We start from the raw sequence: 21,572 nt of genomic DNA, 5'->3' as shown, positions 1-21,572 counted from the left end.
GAAATCAAGTTTAGGCAATGTACAGAGTTACTTTTAAAATGAGTTTGCTACTCAGATGAATCACAGTGAAGTAAGTTAACCTTTTAAAAGGGTATACAAATCCAGTCACCAGCTGAGCATTATTGCTGTGTCCTGGCTAATTCCAGTGTAAGTCATGATTGTCTGTCTGAGTCCTCTCCTTATCCTCAGCTACTGGAAAAAGCTGCTCTGTTCAGCCCAGCATCTTCTGTCATTCACCACACAGATGTTTTTCTTTTGAAGTTCTTTTGAGAACTCCATGAGGAAGGATCTGAAAACCAAAGACTTTGGCTGGTTTTAGGCACAAGGATAATACTGCTCTTGACTCATGTCCAGCAGTTACCTAAAAGCACTGAATGCATAACTTGGCTTAGTTATTTCAGACAATACACTTGTTTTCCTCTTGCTGTGTATGCCCTGCTCTTGCTGCTACTCAGTATTCAGAAATGCCAGCACATCTAGCACTTTGTAGTGCTTTTCCCAGTGTGCTCCTGTGTTCAGCTCCCTCAGACAGAGAAACAGTCATATTGGGTTCTACAGCCACATGTATTTTGCAATATTCCTCTGCCACTCGTTTTCAGCATTTCTGTCTGTCTCTGCTGCAACATTTTGCCGCAGGAGATGGATAGTGTTGTTCAGAACATTTCCCAAATGTTCAATAAGAATTTTTGTTTCTGCAGTCTAAGGTTTGTTGCAATTCCTGGGCATGAGAGAGTTCACAGTTTCTTGGAAGAGCAGGAGAAGCAGTCTAAGGAAGAAAGGTTAAACCTTAGTCACTGGATTGATGGATTGCTTTGCTTTACTTCCTTCATAATATATGGACATAAAACAAAATCTTACATCTCACACTTTGACATTTCTGGCAAACATAAAATACAGACCAACGGAAAAACAACAGCAACACATACCAGGAACCAGTCCCACAAAACCAACTTTACTTTGCTGCCGCAAAACCCTAATCCCCATATTGTTAAAATATTTGCCTCTCTTCTTTCCTCCATACAAGCCAAGCCCATTTGATAGATGGTACATTTCTTTTTAGAGTCTACTGCCTTTGTGGTAACATTTTTATTTGCAGCATGAACGGGTAGGAAGCTCACTAGTGACTTTCCATCGCTACTTATTTTATGCAAGATTTGCTCAGTTGCTACAGCAATGGGTATCTGGGCATATTTTCTTCTGCAGTATCCAGCATGGAAGGGTCTTGATCCTGGTTACCCATACTCAGCATTAGCAACATATCAATGCTTAGCTGTCCTTAAATGATTGTTGCTGCCACTGGCTGAATAACAGAATAAACGGCAGGGAAGGTGTACCCTGGGCAAGTATTGATTGCTGTTTCAAGATATTGCCAAAAATGAGATCCACAGAAACTACACTAAAACATTACAGTACAGGTTGGTGAGAGACCACGTTCTGAGTTGTTTTCAACTTTGTTGAGAACATTATTGATCTTCTATGTCCAAAGAGGCTTGGTTTCCTAAGTGTTTTCATTACAGCTTCTGGCTCTTCTGGCTCATCTACAAGCACACTAAACCAAGAATACTTTGTTTGGGGAGCTAAGTGGTCTCTGGTCTGCCTTGCCCTTGAATTGAATCCACCTTCTAAGAGACTTCCTCAGCCCTGATGTCGTCAGCAGAGCACAGAGTTGTGTTGGAACATGAGGGAAATATTAGATCATGGAAATTAACTAAGTGGAAGGACTTAATCTAATTCCTTCATTCTTAGGTTGTTGTTTTCTTAAAGTCATAACAAATTAGGAGGGCTATCTAGAGCAGTGGGAAAAAGGAAAACCACCTTAGTCAGAACAAAACCCTAGAAAAAAAATAGCAGTTCCAGGCTCATGATGCCTTTACCTTATGTTCTGATGTGTCCCTACGCTTTTAATATACACCATGTATTTTCCAGAATATGCTCTCCACTGTCTTGCATGGAGCTCTAGGTTACTGATGTTAATGGGATGTGGTAAAAAACAGTTATAAAATTTCTGGTAAAAAGGACAGTGATGGATATGGCTATAGGCTGATGAGATGATCCAGAAGTGGTGCTGATAGTCTGTGATATTACATATCATAGGAGTGGGGCCGGTTCAAAACAGCTGTAAAAAATAGAGCTCTTATTTTAATTGTTAGTGAGAGATGATACAAGGCATTCATTGCAAACTGAAGCTTGTAAACATGTTGGCCATGTAACAGTTCTGATAACCTGGCAGTGGCTGCAGCATTAGAGCATCCCTGAACCTGAGGACTCACTGGGGCAGTTTCCCAGCTGCCCTCAGACAGATGGAGGAATGGATGGATGCCAGACTTCTCTCTGTTTTCTCTACAGGTTTTATGTGACCCAGCAGAGCATTACTGAAACAGCAGGTCCTGTACCACTCATGTAGTAAAAGCTAATGGGTTTGTTGCTGAAATTTTTAGGTTTTCTGTGTGCAGTTTTAAGCATCCCATTTATCTAACAGCTGTGCTATTGTTGTTTATGACCGCTGACTTGAATGAGTTACCAGGAGCTGTTCAGAAGGGGCTCTTTGCTGCCTGTGGCTGTTTTTATCTATGATCTTGTGTCCCTCAAAAAAAGCTGGGCTTTAAAAAGGTGTGACTCAGCACAGTTGTGTCATGTCATTTATTCTTATTTCTTGTGGAGAGCCTTGGGCATTACCTCAACACAATTATGAAACAGGGCCCTATTGTGGTTAGCCCTCTACACAAATAAGCTCAAGGGTAGTCCTGTTATAAATTGAACAATGAGAAATACCAGCTAGAGACACTAAAATGAGTACAGAAAAGCAAGATAATGGTGTGGCCATCAGGGTTGAGTTAGTCTGCAACTGCCTCAGCTGAAAACACAGGACTTCTAGCTTGTAAAAAGCTCCTTAAAAAAACCCAAAGATAAACTTTACACCACATTTGTGAGTCAAACAGAAGCAAAAGTTGTGAAGCAATTGAAAGAAAATGGTTGCATAGTGATTGAAACTGGGTACTAGCAAACCTGGAGTTGCATCTCATGATCCTTGCTGCTGAAGAACCAGGGTGTTTCTGTGGCTGGTGGTTGTGCTCCCAGCCCTGTCCTTCTCTGACATCACACTTCTGGAATCTGCTTCATGGCAGGACTGAGAGCGTGTTGGGCCTCAGACCAGCTGTCTCAAATATGTCCACTGGTCTGGAAAGGACTCCCAAAATCCAGTCCTGCTCCTATGGGAAAGCACATGGACAACCATAGAGATCCCATTAAAATAAAGGTTTCAGAAATTTCCAATATCTCTGGTGCAGAACTTGAGCTCAGTTAGATCAAGAACTGCAGGACCCTCAGTTTGGCTCCATGGATGACTGTCTCCAAGCAGCATGTCTTGAAAACACTGGAAACACATCTGTGAGCACAGGAGTCTCTGGATATGTACCAAGATCTAGTCAGAGTCCATGTGAACTTGTTTCCAGTCTCCCAGTGTTCACTGAATACACACTATCTGGGGATCTGGTTCATCTCTCACTGCTGATGTTTTCCTCTAAGAAAAGTCTGATGAGTCGTGATGGGTTGACTCTTTCGGGATTTTGGGTGCCCACCAAAGCCCTCTCTATCACTCCCCTCCTTAGCTGGACAGGGGAAAGAAAATAAAACATAAGGCTTATGGGTTGAGATAAGGACAGGGAGAGATCACTCACCCATCACCGTCACGGACAGAACAGACTTGATGTGGGGAAATTGGCTTAATTTATTACCAATCAAAGCAGAGTAGCATGATGAGAAATGAAAAACAAATCTCAAAACACCTTCCCCCCTCCCTTCTTCTTATCTCAACTTTGTTTCCTATTTCTCTACCTCCTCCCCCTTAGTGGCACAAGGGGACAGGGAACTGGGGCTGCAGTCGGTTCATCATTTGTCTCCTCAGGGGGAGGACTCCTCACACCCTTCTCCTGTTCAGTTGTGGGGTCCCTCCCACAGCAGACAGTCCTCCATGAACTTCTTCAATGTGAGTCTTTCCCATAGGCTGCAATTCCTCAGCAGCTGCTCCAGCATGGGTCCCTTCCATGGGGTGTAGTCCTTCAGGAACAGGTTGCTCCAGTGTGGGTCCCCCACAGGGTCACAGGTTCTGTAAGCAAACCTGCTCCAGCCTGGATTCACTGATGGTTTGGATTGGAAGAGACCTTAGAGATCACCCATACCAACTCCCTTAACATGGAGAGGGCATCTTCCACTGGACCATCTCTAATCATAACATGTGTCTGACCCCTGTCATGTATCTGGTATGTCTTGTGTCTGCAAAACGCATTTGATTTTAGGGAAGCTTTGATCCTGCTGTGTGAATTTTCATGAGAGCTCCACTAAGACTTAAGTGCCATCATGGTGGCTGAGGGGGAATTTCATTGTTGGGTTGAGAAGATGGGTTGATGTGACCATCAGCAGCTGGGTGTTGTAGACATCAGGAGAACCCTTTTCAAGGTCCTGCCATTCACTTATGATTTATGACCTGCTATATAGATGGTGGAATTTGTTCTTTTTCTCTTTACTTGGAAGAAAATAATTAAAGGTCTGAGCATTAATGTCAGCTGACAGGTTTCCATTAACTACCATGGTCTTTGAGTCCACTCATATTTGAAGTGTTAGCTTATCTCTCTGCAAGAAGGTGGTAGATATGTAGGAGTGATTATATTACCCCTCATATCACTCTTTTTCTTTGTTGACCTCCAGCAAGGTAAAAGTTTTTGATGCTCAAGTAAACCCTGAGGGAAAAAAAAATCATTAAAAAAATATCCATTTCTGCCTTGCTGCAGATGTAAGGGTACTAATTTTCTCTAATTTAATTTTGTGTAGCAATTAGTATTTACACTGTGAGATCACTGGAAGTTGAGGAGATGTAGGAATTTGGAAAGCAAAGCATAATGATTTTTCAGTCTCTGAATTGAGATATATAGGAGTATAGTTTGCAAATAAATACCACATAGTACAGATGCTATATAGGTAGAAGATGATATTTCAATTGGACCGAGAAAATTTATATCCTTTCTTAGAGCCAAAGAAAATAAAAGGAATGGAAAAAACCTGAAGTAAAATGGCAACTCCCCTCCTCTCCTGAATATTCCCTCTCCCCAGATCCTTGTTGAAAAGGTTGGATGTGAAGAGGAAAGGTGTGATTAGGTAGAGTAGGCACTGAAGTAGGCTTTTTTATAAAACAGTTCACAATAAGAAATTAACAAATCAAGGTATGTGATCTATGCAGGGATCTACCTCTGGAAAACCTCTGAGCAGGAGGAGTGCTCTGAGTGTTGCTCAGAGCAGGAGGAGTGGAACCACGGCAAAGAGCATAGTAGGGTCCATGAGAAAACACTAAATCAAGTATTTTTCCCAGTCTTTTTCCAATTTATGTTAGTCTTGTGTGGCATAGGCAAAAGGGGGCATTGCCAGCTGAGGGATGAGGGGTCAGGACATGGCAGCAGGGTGGAAAGCCAAAGCCCACGGCCACCCCAAGCACCTGGGTCCTTCTCTGGGCACCAACAAGGCCATGACCAGCAACTTCTCCTCCGCCTGCTTACTTCCACTGGCTCACTCTCCTGGCAGGTTGCTGAGCCAAGGTACCTTTCTCAAGAGTCTCACAAGGCTCAACAGCCAACACAAGAAAAGTTGCAGCTGCCACGGTTAGGAGGGGAAGTAGGAGTGCCTTTTTCAAGCTGTAAGGCAAATTTTACCATTAAATGCCTGCTGGGCAACAGCTTGGACTTTGAATGCCTTTAATCCGAACCACACAATCTGAGTAGAGCTCAGAAAGAGAAGGGGACTTGAAATGGATATTACAAAAATAACTTCAGTGGAAGTAACAGAAGAAACAAAAAAAGGACAGGAGAGTGGCCTGATTGGTTTATGGCGTGTTTTGAACATCCATGAGCTCATGAAGATCTCCTAACAAAATCTGTTTTCTGTAGAAGAGAATTGGTCACATTTCCTAATGGCAATATCTGGGTTGGGGGCTCTGTGTGAGAGAGAGTTGTAGGAGCTGCTGTTGTCAGTGGCACCTGAAACTGGGTAAAGCATGTCATACCATGTCAGGCCATTCATGAGAAACAGAAATAATGTATTAGGGGTTTGGTTAGTAGGCAAAAGGAGGTATTCAAGGATCCATTTTTGCATCTCTGTATAGCATAACACCCCTTCACATCAATCACAGAACTTCTGAGTAAACATTTTTCTTTCCCTGTGAATATGGTTTTCTCCTTTACAGCCCTCCTCCCACCTTCCTTCAGGTGTTCAAGGCACAAGACCTTGCTTCTGCTGATGTTGTTCAGCTGAAGTCTGTGAGGCCATGCCAGGTGACTACAACTGAGTATATGGATTGGGTTTTTTTCTTCTGATTAACAACCCAGACCAATTCTTCTCACTACAGTCCCTTAGATAGTTCTTCAGAAGAGAAGTGACTTGTCTGTGTGTGCAAGCCAGGCAAGCAGAAACTTGGCCAGAATTGCCCTGCTCCAGTGTCTGGTAGGTGACTGTGACAGTGGTAGGCTCCACTGAAGAAAAATAAAATCCTGATGCTTTGTAATAGCAGTGCCTTTAAACACAGCACTGGGACCAACCATGTGATGAACCAAACTTGCAAGTCCTTTAGAAAATCATGGAGCTCTTTTTTGTATTCCTCTTACTCCTGCACAAAATGCCAAAGACAGTTCTTGCTCTCCTATGGTGGGGATCTGCCCAGCCTGGAGGCAAGGCTAGAGGCAGATGAGGAAGCTTTGCTGCCACGTGCCTGCAGCCCTGCAGCTTGGCCAGGGGCACATGTAGCTGTTTGAGAACATCTGGTTCAATGGGCCTGTGGTGCCCTTCCCCACCTCCAGCGTCTGCACTGGTTTGTGCCAATTCTGTCACTCTGCTTTGGCCATTATTATTTATTACGGCATGATTATCCAAGGCACCACACTTTCCCCAATCCTTCCTGTTCCCTACTCTATGCTCCATTAGACTGAGTACAACCCTGTGCTCACAAACATACTTTCTGGAGCTGTATTTTAGTTTGTTCCTCCCATGTTCCAGCTGCAAAAGCTGTAGGAGTGGACTATTTCTCTTCATCAGGATGAGTTCACACACTCGTTTGGGAATTGATTCAGTGATATGTAGGAGTTAATTCCCCAAAGTCCCATAATCAGGTGTATGCACCAGCACACCAGTTCCTCATGAGCAATTTGGAGTGACATAGAACTGCTCTGTGGTACATTCAGCTGGGGATGTTGTAAAGTGAAGGTATAATTTATCAGCTCCTTCTGAAGTGCCACTTTTTTTTACCCCCCTAAAGATATGAATAAAAGTTTAGCTATCAGTCAATAAGATATGAACTAGTGCCTGTCCTGCTGAGACAGCTTCTGAACCACAGCAGGTCGGTGGTTTCCTGGCCACGTGAAGGCTGCAGCAGAGTCAACCCCCACTGATCCATGCAGGATCTCCAGGGATGTTGTTACTTCCTATTTTCCAAGTAGCAAGGTGAACCAGGCATGTAACAAATATTGTATGGTCACCTGTGCAGCCTCAGAATGAGTATTTAACATGGGTGGGAAAAGGACATAAGGAGAGAATGTGCATGTGTGTTTTGGGAGGGGAGGTAATTTTTAAGCCAAGAAATATTGTGTTTGGAAATAACTGTTTGATTCACATGGTTTTCTAGAGCTGGAGGAAGAATGTATATTGTTTGGGTCAAGGAAAGTCTGCAATTTTGGAGAGTTATTCTGAAAATAAAAAAATGACATGATTAGTACAGGGATTCTCTAACTGCCTATCCATGAGACTAAAGCTTTTTTTATTTTCCTTCTTGGCCATGAATAAGTTTTCATGCTGAATGGCTGCTTTTGGGAGCCTGATGATGCCAAGGATATAGGCTGGCTACCATTTTCTCTCCAGTTCTTACATCTGGAGCAGTCCAGTCAAGGAGTGTATGGTGAAAACAATAACATTTAAAATTAGACTAATCACTGAGAACAAATAATTCGTGTTATGACAAAAATAGTTTCAGGTAATTTAGCAAGTGGCATCTGTGTTGTAGCCATCTGCAACTGGATCTTGCCTGTCTCTTAGTTGAGCAATTTTCTTTCAATTGATACTGTCATTAAAATAGCTGAGACTCAACTCCAGATACTGTTTTCTGCTTATTTTAATGCTGGCTGATTCTCCTGGATTCCCTGATCTCCTTATTAATTATACATCGAAAAGATAACAAAATATTATGAAGCACTGCCATGCCTGTGGAATCCAGCATATTGGATTTTTTTTTTGCCTGGAGTGCCAAGCAAGATTAATTGTTCTGATAATAACAGGATTAATCCATTCATCATATGCAGTAAAAAGGCACTGTTAACACTTGGACCGAGTTATTCTCGGTCTTGAGAGGTGCAAATAACAGAACTGGCATTTAGAGGGCATTTGTTCCTTTAGAAAGCCCCATTCCCCTGTTACTTTCTCCTGCTCCTTGGGCCAGATTCTTGCTGCAGGGCTGGCTGTTGCCATGGGGGCAGGAGGCAGCCCTGTGGAGGGCTGTGTAGGTACGAATGTTTGGCAGAACCCTTGAATGTTAGGTAGACAGTATAATTTGCCATTTAACACCAAAAAAAAAAAAAAGAAAAAAAAAGAGAAAGGAAGTGATTTTGTTTTTCTCTGCTTGCCTTAGTTCCTGCTTTCTTATGGTGAGATTGCCAAGAACGGTTGCACAGCTTTCAAAAGCTAATTTGAGGTCAGACAGTGAGTCAAAATCGATTCTTGAGTTTTGTCAAGTGTGAGATGCAGCCGAAGGGTCTGATTTGGGAAGAGGGTGAGGAGCTGCCACACTGGCACAGTGCCCTCATGGGCTGTTCCAGCCACCAGCATCTTCTGTACCAGCCTCCACGTTTCTCCACTTCCTCTGAACTGATAAAACTCAGGAACAGGATCCTTTCAGCTTAAACTCCTCGTGTTCAAACATTTCTTCTCTTTTGGTACAGGGAAAGGAAAAGAAAGATCTCTGGAATGTGCCCTCATTAAAAGGAGGCTGCACGACTGGAGCCCGTCTCAACTCATGCATTTGCAACTGAAACACCTCAACTTTCCAGAAGTCTCTAAATGGACTGCTTTCAGTCGGAACAGTACACAGACATTATAAAACCTGCAATTACTTTTACTGTAGGGCCATAAAATATAGATCTGTTAAAGTCTGGGTGCAGAACACATGGACATCCTACAGTTCCGACCAGCATAGATGAAAGTCTATTATGGATGATGAAAACAAGGTACTAGAAAATCCATTAGAGCTATTTGTTCCCACTTGCAATGATAGTCCCTGTAACCACATTAAATCAAAGCATCTCTGGCACTTCATTACAAATTTCTTTTATCGATACCATACACTGATATAAATAACAGTGTAACAAAATCAGAAGAAATTACATTGCATTGTATGATTTAGGGATCTGTGATCAATTATTTAGCATTTATATCAGAGATGCACTTAATGTTTTCATTGGACTGAGACTCTGTAGTGTTAGGGACTGTGTACATATTGAGCTGACAGAAATCGCTGGTCCAGAGTGCTTTCACCATTTAAACTGGGTTAAGGACATAAGAGTGTAAAATGAGAGAGCAAAAATGGTTAAACTCCTCTCTAGGTACCACCGCTCTGGCATTGAAACTATACTCATATCCAGTAAGAGAATGAAAAGACACATTTGCTTTTGAACTCTAGGAAAGAGTAAAAGCAGAGTCCAACAGAAACCTGTGGTCACTATGTGTAACAGCTCCTTCCCTGTGCTCTGCAAAGCCTCTCCTTTTCTAATATGCCACCAAAAAAAAAGAAACAAGACTGGCTGGTGTCTCTTCTGGAAAAAACAAGGTTGATCAAGAATGATTTGCAAAGAGAAGCAAGAAAAGCATGTTTTTGTGGTAAAAAACAGAACAATTCTTTCCACAAGGGCATGTAGGGATAGGACAAGGGATAATGGCTTCTGAAACAGGATAGATTTAGATTAGGTATTAGGAAGAAATTCTTTACTGTGAGGGTTGTAAAGCACTGGAACAGGTTGCCCAGAGAAGCTGTGGATGCTCCATCCCTGGAAGTGTTTAAGGACAGGGCTTGGAACAACCTGGTCTAGTGGAAGGTTTCCCTGCCCGTGGCAGGGGGCTTGGAACAAGATGACTTTTAAGGTTCATTCTAACCCAAACTATTCTATGATTCTATGATTCTATGACTAAGATGGTGGTTGTACTTTAGACAGGAATCTGAAGGAAATATTAGCCTTGTTCTCCCTGATCCACCAGGAGGTTTGTATTCAGGTTTGCAGGCTCCATAAGCTCAAAGCATAAAAAGGAGATATGACTCAAACATGCCAATAAAGTTCAGAGAAAGTAAGGTGAACTCAAAACAATGATTTCACACACACAGAGCTCTGTTTGCAGTACGTAATTCTCATGAGTTGGTTGGCAGTCCTGCAATAACCAGGCACAACAGCACGAGTTAGGAATGTATCATCAATCTTAGTTTGCAACTTCTTTGCTTTTGTTGGTTTATATAACCTCATCATACTTAAATACTGGTATGCATCTTTGTGAAAAAAAACCACCTTGAAATAAACTATAGTAAATCCATCAGTTTCTAGCATAAATATATAATTTGCCTTTTAGAAATCTAACATTCATACAACCCCAAATTATAAGAACCGTGACTTGTTGACATAATTGAGCAGATATTCCTGTGTTATAAGTCACTAGTTTCAAAATAATTTTAAACAATAAATCTGAAACTCAAACTTGTAAAGTGCTATATTTGCAGGGACTGCCTGTGTGGGTGCAGTTTAGATAATGAGGGCAGAGGCTCTAACTACCTTAAGGATGTGAAAATCCAGTTTTCACTCAAGGTGGCTTTGCAATCTCAGCATGTTTACTCAACGTTGTCACCTCCATGCATTTGTCCCTGTGTCAGGGAAACATGTTCCTGTCCTGAAGGATGATCCTGCTGTAATGAAGACAGATTTCCAGGAGTTTTCTTTCAGTGTGCGTGTGGGGGAAAATGGATTGATGCTCTGGTCTCCTGTAGGCCTTGAATGGCAGAGAATTCTTTGTCTGCCCCTAAGGCTAAAGCCCTGGAGGCCTTCTCCAAGGTCTGGGCAGCTGGAGTTGATGCCATTCCAGCATGTCTGCTTGTGCAGGAGCAAAATCTCAGTACAAGCATGAGTGCTTGTTCCCAGCCCAGGTCCTGTCAGCCATGTGGGCTGGTTGGCCCCAAGACAACCTGTGGCAACTGATCCTCTACCTCTCTTCAGGTCTGAAAGTCTGGATTTGTTGTATCATCTTTATTCTTTAAAAGGCGGAGTGGAGATGGGTATCCTAACCAAACAGAGCCTTTGGGGAAGTTGCTATTACTAATTTGATCTTTAACCTATCATGGAAAGGGGCTAAATACAGTGTGTCTACATTACTGTAGACATTACTATATACAGAAAGCAGGGGACCCTACAAGTGGGTGTTACAGCACTATGTCAGTATTGCCCCCTTTTCTCTTCCACTTCGCTGTGGAATGTTACCAGAAAGGTGGATTTATCAATTTTGTACCTAAAAGCTACATATTAAATAAACACACAGCCTGTTTGCTCCCTCCAGCCCATCATCACGGTCTCTCCAAACCACTTGACTGAATGCCATATAGCAAAGTCAAAAGGCAGAAAAGATTCCTATCCTCACACTAGTGGCATGATACAAACTATGTCCTTGTCTCCAGTATCCCTGACAAAAAAAAACTTTTGCGGTTTAGTTGAAACTCCTGAAAACATCCTTGAACATGCCTTCTGAACACATAAAAGGTATACCTTTTATGTGTTTATGTGTATCTGTGTACGTATGTATGTATATATAAATACTAAAAAAAGTTAAAAGTCTCATTCAACTTCCATTCCTGGCAAGTGGATTACTTCCATCAGGTTTAATAGGAGAGTAAAATCAAGTCCCAGCTCAGGAAAGGGCTTCAGTCTGGGCTTTGAGGAGGTGACATGTCCCAGAGACTGCAATTAGGCATGTCAGCAAAAGCTTTGCTGACTAAGGACTTCCAGAGCTCAGCTGGTGTGGAGGGCAGCATCCAAGCTGGACGCTATAGGATGTTGACCTCTCTTGAGAACCCTGTGCAGCAGCCAACCATCTGCAAAACATGCAGAGTAATCATAATAATTCCCTTGGCAGCCTCTTTCAGAGAGGAAAGGGGAAAAAAATGGTAGAAAATAAAAAAGAAATTCATTTCAGTTAACGTTGAAATACTCCTGTGATTATTGCCTTCATGTTTTTTAGTTTGGGGCTATATATTAGAACATTTCTACTCTCAACACCAAATGTTGTAACAAGGTCCTCAGGGCTAAGACAAAAAAGAAAACCTGTTATACTAGTTTTGTATTCTCCCCAATTGACAAAGGTAGATCTTGATTCTTAAGAGGAAATGTGTTTTAGGGGTAGTTAGCATTATTTATTAGATGCCACAAATAGTTTTCATATCTAATTGTAGACATGGCCAACTTCCTGGCCCCGTGAGCAATATACCAAAATCTTCATATGCTTGACAGTCTGTTATTCCAGAATTCATAAGAAGAGGAAGGGAAAGAAGGTTATGGGTTATGGCTTGGAGGGGTTTTTTCTTTGGTTGATTGTGGGGTTTTTTGTTTGGTTTGGGTTTTTTTTGTTTGTTTTTGAGCTGTTTTTTTCCAAAGCACTGATATATACAATACACAGATATTGCTGTACCTGATGCTCTGAACTCATTCCTTCCTCTGGAAGCGCTGGCAATGGCAAGCGTTGCTTTGCTGAATAGCTGCCTCTGGTTAATAACTGCAGCATTATCAGACCAAAATTGTTCCCCATGGAAGGCCTGTTTGCACAGGAGAAGTCAGAAGGTGCTGGTGTCCCCATATGGAGGTGAGCCTGTAAGAGTCCATGAAGCTGACCTTAAAATAAAGGTACACTTTAGCAGGTTCAGTTCTGAAGTATGTTGCATGTACAAATGGAGGAACAGAAAGTAAAATGAGAATATTTTTCATGTGCCACTTGTAATAACCCTTTAAATACTTTGTGAGCCCTCTAGTGGTGCTCTCCACGCCCTGGAAACCTCCAGGAGCCAGCTGGAGCCAGGTAGCCCTTTAGCCCATTGTGCTAGTACCAACGCTGCTCTTCAGGGTTCAGCGTGCGCATCTCCCGCTTTCAGATTGCCTTTTAAACCACTGAGGTGAGAGCTTTATGTCTGCTTCCCATGATAAAACATTCTTCTAAACAATAAGGGGGAACACACTGAAGCATATTTCCCTCTTTAGTTCCCCTGTGCAAGTTTAGTTTGCCTGCAAGAGATGCCTGGTCCTTAGCGGGTGTCCCGGAGCTCCCTGCGTCCCACCCTGCAGCTGCCACCACAATCCCACAGCGTTATTCCAACTCTGCACTGTGCTTGTGCAGAGACAACATTATAATGAGCCCCTGTGATGCCGTCTTCATGGGGTGGAAGCTGTGTCTGCCTTGTGTGTAGTGCTGCTGCTGGCTGGCACATGAGCCCAGCCCCTTTGAGGGCTCTGCTCTCACAAAGGTGTGTGGCTCCTACATCCCAGGCAGCTGTGGTGGGCAATTAGGACAACATCATTCCTACCCTGGGTGCTACAGGTCCGGTTTTCAGCATGCCATGCTCTTTAGGGTTAAGCAGCACAAGTAAGGATACAGTGCTGCAAGCAAGACTTCACCAGAGGGGAATAATTTGGCTGGAAAAATCCTAAACTCATTTCTAAAGGAGCTCAGCTACGGGATTTCTGCGCAATGAAAAGCATCACTCTGCTTTTATTCTAAACACAGTTTGGAGTGCTCCTTTATTTTTTAGAATTGACTCATAAAGACTACAGGAGGGCACCAATTAGTGAAATAAACCCCTAATCCTCAGTGCAGTGCCTGCTATAGGACTGCTGTTTAACAGCCTTCTTGCTAATCAATTCTCTTCAGTCGGCTAAATGCCATAGATGCTATGTAAATAAATGCAAGTTTAAGAGTGTTCTTCTGCAAGCGGTAAAAGCTCTGTTCCTTCTACTCCACCATAAAACCAGCAGGCATGTTAGCAGATATCTACTCCACCTTGTACAAATGACTTTCCTTGTTCGTTTGATTGCTGCAGCTTGGGAAAAACAGAAGCAGGGAACAGCAATAAACTGCCTGTTTCTTCTTGGGCAACATTTTAAACATCAGATACCTCTATGGCAACCAAGGCATAGAACAAAGATGTATATTTTAGAGGCAAAATAATGTCCACAGTTTGGGCTGCTATTTTACTTCTGTTATAAATTTAAGCCAGACTGTCATACTTCAGCTTTCTGGATAAAATGGCTGCTCCTCATCACCTTCTTCACGCATAACATTCATTCCAAGGAGATATTTTTTCCTTACAAGTTCAGATATTAGTGAAACATATAATAAGTGTAGTTTGAAATGAAGCAGTGTGCAAAATCCTATCAAAAGCAAATGAAACCAACCCTATCAAGGGTGATGGTAAAAGCCATATTGTCTTTAATGGGACGAGAATTTCACCCCTAGTGTTGGTGTGGCAGTGAGCAATACCTTTTAGCTAACAATTTATTTTTTTTTCCTAAGCAGGGTCAAAGAAATCTGGGCAATTGTGTGTATTTGTCGTTTCTCTTCTGTGCTGTCCTGAGGCAAGAGCAGTGATGCTCAGAAAGGGATAATCAAACAGTTAATATTTCCAATACTTCATCCCAGTATCCTTCAACACAGAGATCAGTGTGAGAAAACGAAGACACGAGGAAACGAAATTACTTGCCCTGAATTATCCATCAGAACTTAAAATAAACCACAGATCTTTGGCATTGAGCAGACATTTAAAACAAAGTAAATAAGATGATGCTGTGTCCTGCAAGTCTCACTGAGTTGCTTACCTAACATTCTTGTCAGTCTTTATACTTATGTTGAATAACAAATCTTGAATAAACAAAACATGTTATTTGAGTATCTAGCATTCGAGAATTTTCAAAAGCTCCAAGGTTCCAATATCTTGCCTGTGTAGGGAAATGTATCCTTTTCTCTTTCTTTTCTTTCAGTGTAGATTTTTTTAATAATTTCTTATAATGTTGTGATACGTACCATTGGCAACTTCAAACACTCACTCTTTTTGCAGATAAATGATCTTAATTATACAAATTCCTTCTGCACAGAGGGAATTTATTGATATAGCAAGGTCTTATACATTAATAGTAACTAATTTCCACATATATTATTTATCAATATTTTAGCACATAGAACAGGTGATGAGCTTTTCACTGATTAAAATGATGAGTCAATTGAGGTAAACTGTACTGACAGACCACATGCACAATATGCATGATTGCTGTAAACCTAAGAATCTCATAAAGCAGAAACAAACCTGCCACATTTCTTGCTCTCCAAATGTTACCAGTTGTGGAGCTCATTTCCTATTTCCTCTGATGCATACAGACACACGAAATTTTCAGCATCTTTATTAAGTGTATTTATTATGTCTAGAGAACGGAACCCGTTGACATATTGCACATGTAAAGCAATCCTGAAATCGTTAGTTTAATTAATAGGCAGTTAGATGATTTCAGAATATGTTTATAACAGGCAAGATTGCTTAAGGAGAAATCTTCATGAATTCAGTAACAGAAAAAGGCAGTAGTTGACCCCCTAAATTCAGCCCAGTGCAAACTAGAGGACAAAGGGCCGGTTATGCAAAAAATGAGAATGAAAAAGAATTCAGTGAGTCCTGGTGAAATTTCATGATAGCAAAACATAACAATTTCTTTGGAGAATATATGAGAAGGTTTGTTTCTTTATTTCAGTTTTATTTTTAGTATGAGAGGCTTGGAAATTTTATTTTTGGTTCTCTTACATTATCGAGACCCTATCCATTTAGGAAAACCTTTGGGGGATTTCTCTCTACCTTGCACTAGACTGAAAATACACATGTTTAGTATAAAGTAGATTTAAAATACATAGCATAATTTCCTGCCAAAGATCTGTGTCTGCTGTTACTAGGCCTAGTGGTTTGTTACAATAAACAGCTCTTGAACACTTCCAGTGGTGGTGACTCCACCACCTCCCTGTAAAACTTATTCCAATGCCTATAACCACTCTTTCAGTGACATTTTTTTTAATATCTAATCTGAATCTCCCCTGGTGTAACTTATGGCCACTCTCTCTTATCTTTTCACTTGAGACACAGCAGAAGAGACCAACACCCACCTCACTACAACCTCCTTTCAGGTAGTTGTAGATGTCTCTGGGCTCCTTTCATGGTCACAACTGAGATAGGGGCATCCTCATCACTTGCCCAGAGAAGGGTATTTCCCTCCACTAATCAGTAAATCAACCCTGGTGGATGAGCCTCCAGGAGCTAAAATTTGCCTCTACAAATCTTGCCCCCTGTTAAACCCCCTTCCATCCAAACCACTGGTGTCACAGAACTGGAGGGGGTGTCTTCATACTAAAAGCAGTTCTGCCAAGTCAGTGTCCACTTTCCACTGAAAAGAAAGGTCCTGCTCCCTCTCCCCTGCCCCTTCATCCCAGCTGCAGGTACCCTCCTCCCTCCTCATGCTGGCTTTGGAAGTTGCGTGGCCTTAGGGCGAACCATCTCACTTGACAGGTTGACATATTTGGCAGTAAACTGTTCTTATATTTGCATATCTATTTGTATGCAGTGTTAGATTTCCACTGGGTCAATTCTCTGAATTGATATGCCCCAGGGCTATCCGATCACCAGAGCCATCCCAAGGGGAGTGGGGCAGGAGCATGTGGCAGGACTCAGTGAGATGTGAAACCATAACCAGGAGATGAAGCTCAGTGGTAGCTTAATGTCCTGCCTGCTCCCATCACACACTCCTGTTCCATCCTTGCACCAGCTCCAGGAGCTGCAGGAGCTGGCTTTGCAGAAAGCCTGATGCTTCCTTGCAGTCCTTGATTCCGGCTGCACTGACAGAAATGCACTTCACTGCTTGCTGTGCAGGCAGGCAAGGGCCTACCCACCCTGGTGGCAGGGAGCAGGCAGGGCAGGAACATGGGACCACAGCAGATAGGTGGGACACAGACGGCTAGAGATACTTTGGAAGAGGAAATCATGAGATCCAGCTGTGAGACTGCATCCTTGAGAGCCCCTCTGAAAGTGTTCACCATGTCCCTCTTCCCACATCGCTCGGCACATCTTTCTCCTCTTAAGGAACAAACGTCTCCTTATGGCAAGGGCTGTGGATTGATTTTAAAACACATGAAGCCAGCTGAAAACAAAATGTATGTGACAGCTATCACGAAACTGCAGCTTTATCAGTGATGGTTGCCTGGATGTCTAAATAGTGCTGTGAAAAAAGTTCGACACGCTGCGGTGGCAGTCGTCAAACCCTGACATGACGGGAGGTGTCCTTTCTGTCCGTACACACATCCCAGAAGCCAGAACTGTCTTTCTGCATCTGGCTTATAAAAACTTACTTCTCGTGCTACACATATCAATTCAGTCTTGTTTCCTTCTCTGTGATGAACAAACGCGAGCATTTGGGCTTAGCAAGCCACAGCTGTGAGATACCTCTGACAGGGAATCTGCAAACCCAAATCCCCCGGTCTGATGAATATTCTCAAAACTAAGCACATTCAGGCTTCTGTACCCTGGATATCACGTGGGCCTTCACAAGATGTGAGGGACTGGCAAACCAGAACAGTGAGCTTAATTATGAAACAAAAAGAAACTATGAGAGCAACTATGCAGTAGCTAAGGCTACCTACAAAAACAGAGATTAACTCTGCCTTCTTGAGATATGAAGCACTAGCTGTTACAGACCTGGTTTATCACTGTCTTATACCAATTTTATGCTGGTATAAAAACAGGATGATGGAGCTGTGCTGAATAGCCCTAAGTATGCATCTCTTCTGTTCTGTCATATACTCTCAAAGGCATAAAACAAGCTAATAATTGAGAAAATCAAAGAAAAACCTACTAAAAATGAAATGGTAGAAATGTCAGGTGCGGAGGAAGAGAATCATTATGTTCCTTGATCAATGTACTTTTACTGCAACGATCCAGCCTGAGGGCAACAAAAATTTATTGAAAATCTTAATTTTCAGCAAGATAAAGGCCTTTTGCAAAGCATCATTAAAATGTCTTTGATAAGTAATTAAACAAGGCTGAAAGTTTCTTAAACACTCCAGAGTTAAACACACACCTTACATATTTGACCACCTCCATCTTATCACATTATTTAATGATTGCAGCTCTTTGAACCCTGTTCTGTTATTATTGAGCTTATTGTGCAGTAGTTTATTGGTTTAGGAGACACTTTGATTCACAGTGACTTACTCGCAGCATAATATTCGAGAGGAACAAGTGTGTGACCTGCTCTATAACAGCAGCACATCGCAAAATCTCTCTCCTCCACGATGCATGGGTTCATGCCATGAGAATTCATATTTCTTCTTTAAAATTATACAAGTCTTTCTCAAGTGTAAAAAGGTTTAGGAAGTGCACTTGAAAACACTCTGGAGTTCAGGAAATGCCAAGGAACCTCATTTCTAAGCGTGTTTATTTGCACAGAAATGTCAATATGCAGAATGACTGCTGGGCAAGAACAATGCAGGAAAAGAGCCTCCAGAAAGGGGGCTGGCATGGCTGGAGTGAGCATATTGTGAGGAAAGTACACCTTGCATGATAGCAGGACTTTCAAATAATGACTTCATTTAATTCCATCTGTGATCGGTTAATCTTAACTATTTAAAATATTCCTCATGAGATTGCTTCAAAGAAATATTTGGCTTGCATTAAGTCAGTAATAATCAGTGGCAATCTTACTTTTACAGTAAATGTACATGAAGTTTATGACCAAGTACACAGTGGGACATAAAGATATCTATTTGTAATTTCCAATTTTTATGAGTTTTCTCCAGGAAAAAAAAAAACAGAAAACAAAACCCAACTTTTGTGAAGCCTATTTACCCCATTTACCTATATACATTCATTTACTGTAAGCAAAAGCAGACTTATGTCATCTGTAATGTTTACTTTGATTAACTATAGATTGTTTTCCCTTTGATTGCTGCTCTGGAGCCATTTGTTTTCCTGCAGAGTTAATATATTAAGGGATAAGGTATTGCCTTTTTTTAATTTTTTTTTTTTAATTTAAAAAGCGTTTTTGCTTAAAAGGGAAAAAAAAATCCCAAACAAACAGATTTCCCAGTCTCTCACCTGTTCACTGTAGGAGTGTGCATGAACACAGACCCCTGGGATATGGAGCTTATTAATGAATAAGGGAGAATATTTTTGTGAGGAGCTTTCTGATAAATTATTGGCAACAAACCACTTGTCCCTCAGGACACACAGCACTTGTGTTTCTATTGGTAAAACCTGGAGGGAACCTGTTCTAAGTTCACCTACTATTTATCCTAAAAGGTTTTAATAAAGACTTAACTGTAAAAGGGTTCCCAAGTAATGACTTGTGGATGGTGAATGTACCCCAATCCAAGGAAAATAACAATTCTGCTGCATATTTCAGAATCTTTGGGATTAAGAAGGTGACCAGTGGAATTTATGAAAAGCAGTGTAAATAAATACATCAAGATGTGATCATTTGGAAGTTGTTTCTCATAATTGCTCTTTCCTCTCCTTTTTGCCTTATTTATTGCTCCCTGTTGCACAGCCCAGACTATTTTCTTTTGCTAAAGCTGGGCAGTCTGTGAGCTGGTGAAGAGACACAGGTTGGGATGGGCTGGTCCCACCTCGATGCACTCAAAGAGTTTCAGCCTTCCTGGAGAACCCTCCAAACACGCCTTCTCTGGAGAAATCAAAAAATGAAGGCTCGGGATTTCACTGTCCATGTTAAGAGAGATGCTGTCTGTACCTGTTGCAGGTGGGGGCTTCATCACCCTACAGTGCTGCTCAGGTGATGATCTTCCTTCCTTTGCTTTCCGGGGAGGAGCTTTTTGACAACAGACTTTTTTCCACCTGAGGAATGGAAGCGGCTCTGCCGTTGATCTTTCCCACCGGAGGTTTCCGATGGCAGCTGCGCTGCGGCAGCGCTGCAGAGCTTGAGGAGTCCACTGCTCTCACACCACAGAGACAGAGAAAGGCACGTGGGCTTGAAGAGCCTTTCGAGAGACTCTTGAACCTGAGCTTGGTTGCCTCTGTGCCTGTCGTGAATGAAAGCAAAGAGCCCATCGGTCCTGACAAAACTCACATTGCAGTAAAGGGAGTTTAACTCCTGAGCATGTTTTGCTTCAAGGCTATGCAGACATCTCCATTTGGTCACTGCTCTGTCTTTTTATTCCAGCACTGTTGTAGGAATGTAAATCAGGACCAAGAAGGAACAAAATGACTTCTGTTCCTAAGTAGGTGCTTAAGTTATGGTCATCAAATGTAAGTTTTAATTAGCATTCAGATAATTGAGTACTAACATTTTTTTTCTTTTGTTTCAGGCTGTAATTATCTCATTTTACACCTTTGTGGTCACTGCTTGTTTTCATGGGCAGATTTTGTGCAGTCCCTCACACCGAGTTAAAAAACCATCTGAAATTACTAGCACCATAATTAGGACTGGAACCAGGAACAGCTCTCCCTAATAATTACCCATATGATGAGTAACTGTAATTTATGTTGGCCTTTATCACCATGAGTTTTACAAAAAGCAAACAAACAAAAACAGGTCAACATCCCCATACTTCCTTTTTGCCAAACCTGTCCCCTCCCCTACTGGTTTCTATGACCTGTGGCCACACAATGGGAAAGCTGTGAGCTGAGCAAAAGTACTTTAAACAATTAAAAATTTGTGATTTTTTTTCCCCCAAAATAAGTTTTTATATTTGGGGGAGTTGCAAGCTTACTTTTTTAGAGCTAATTGTATAAAACTCCAGATGTTTCATGTTTAAATCACTTTCCATGAGCCATGAGGTCTGGTGATGCACTCAGGCAGGTCCTAAGGTTTACAGGCTTGGGACCATCTGTTAGAACATCCATATGTTGTCACTCTGTCCTTTCAGTGATGACTCAGACATTAAAAAATTCTCACTTTTGTGATTTGCCTTTCAATGTGTTTTACATTAATATTAAGATACAAATAAAATCCAGAAAGTTAATACATATATATGAGCATATCATTAATACCAGTGTTGAATGACTAGGTAAGATAAGAGTTCTTTTTCTCCTCCCTCACATTTTCATGGAATAAGAAACTGGTAATATGCCTGAAAACCCTCCTTTATAATGTTGCCTCACAATCACTGGCTAGAGAGATCAGAACATTTCCTGAAATCATGTGGTTTGCACAAGGTCACAGTAGAGATCAAATGGGAGAATTGCACCATATCCCAGTTGAGATACGTGAGTCTTTTGACCACTAAATTTTCTCTTTTGCAATTTTGAATATTTCCTCCAAAAGAACATAATCAAGATACCTCTACATATTTTATTGTGATTAATCTGTATTTATATAAATCAGACAAATATAAATTTATATAATTAATATGAATTTATAATAATTTATATATGTAATATATAAGTTATAATATAAATTTATAATAATTTATTAATATAAATTTATAATAATTTA

At 41.4% G+C, this 21,572-nt stretch overlaps 1 long non-coding RNA gene across 1 annotated transcript in view; it reads right to left on the bottom strand.

The window, feature by feature from the left end:
- Nucleotides 1–4,182: 4,182 nt before the first annotated feature.
- The window catches only part of LOC113970312, a 29,807-nt gene continuing 12,417 nt past the window's right edge, over nt 4,183–21,572 (bottom strand). Inside the window, exons 2-3 of the long non-coding RNA XR_003535128.1 lie at nt 12,739–12,915; nt 4,183–4,736 (exon numbers count right to left, since the gene is read on the bottom strand). This is a non-coding gene — a long non-coding RNA (uncharacterized LOC113970312). The remainder of the gene's footprint in view (nt 4,737–12,738; nt 12,916–21,572) is intronic.

The sequence above is a fragment of the Neopelma chrysocephalum genome, unplaced genomic scaffold, assembly GCF_003984885.1.
Source record: "Neopelma chrysocephalum unplaced genomic scaffold, ASM398488v2 Primary Assembly neopelma1_76, whole genome shotgun sequence".
Lineage (NCBI taxonomy): Eukaryota > Metazoa > Chordata > Aves > Passeriformes > Pipridae > Neopelma > Neopelma chrysocephalum.
The sequence above is the reverse complement of the archived record's forward strand: the minus strand, read 5'-3'. Positions and strand labels throughout refer to the sequence as shown.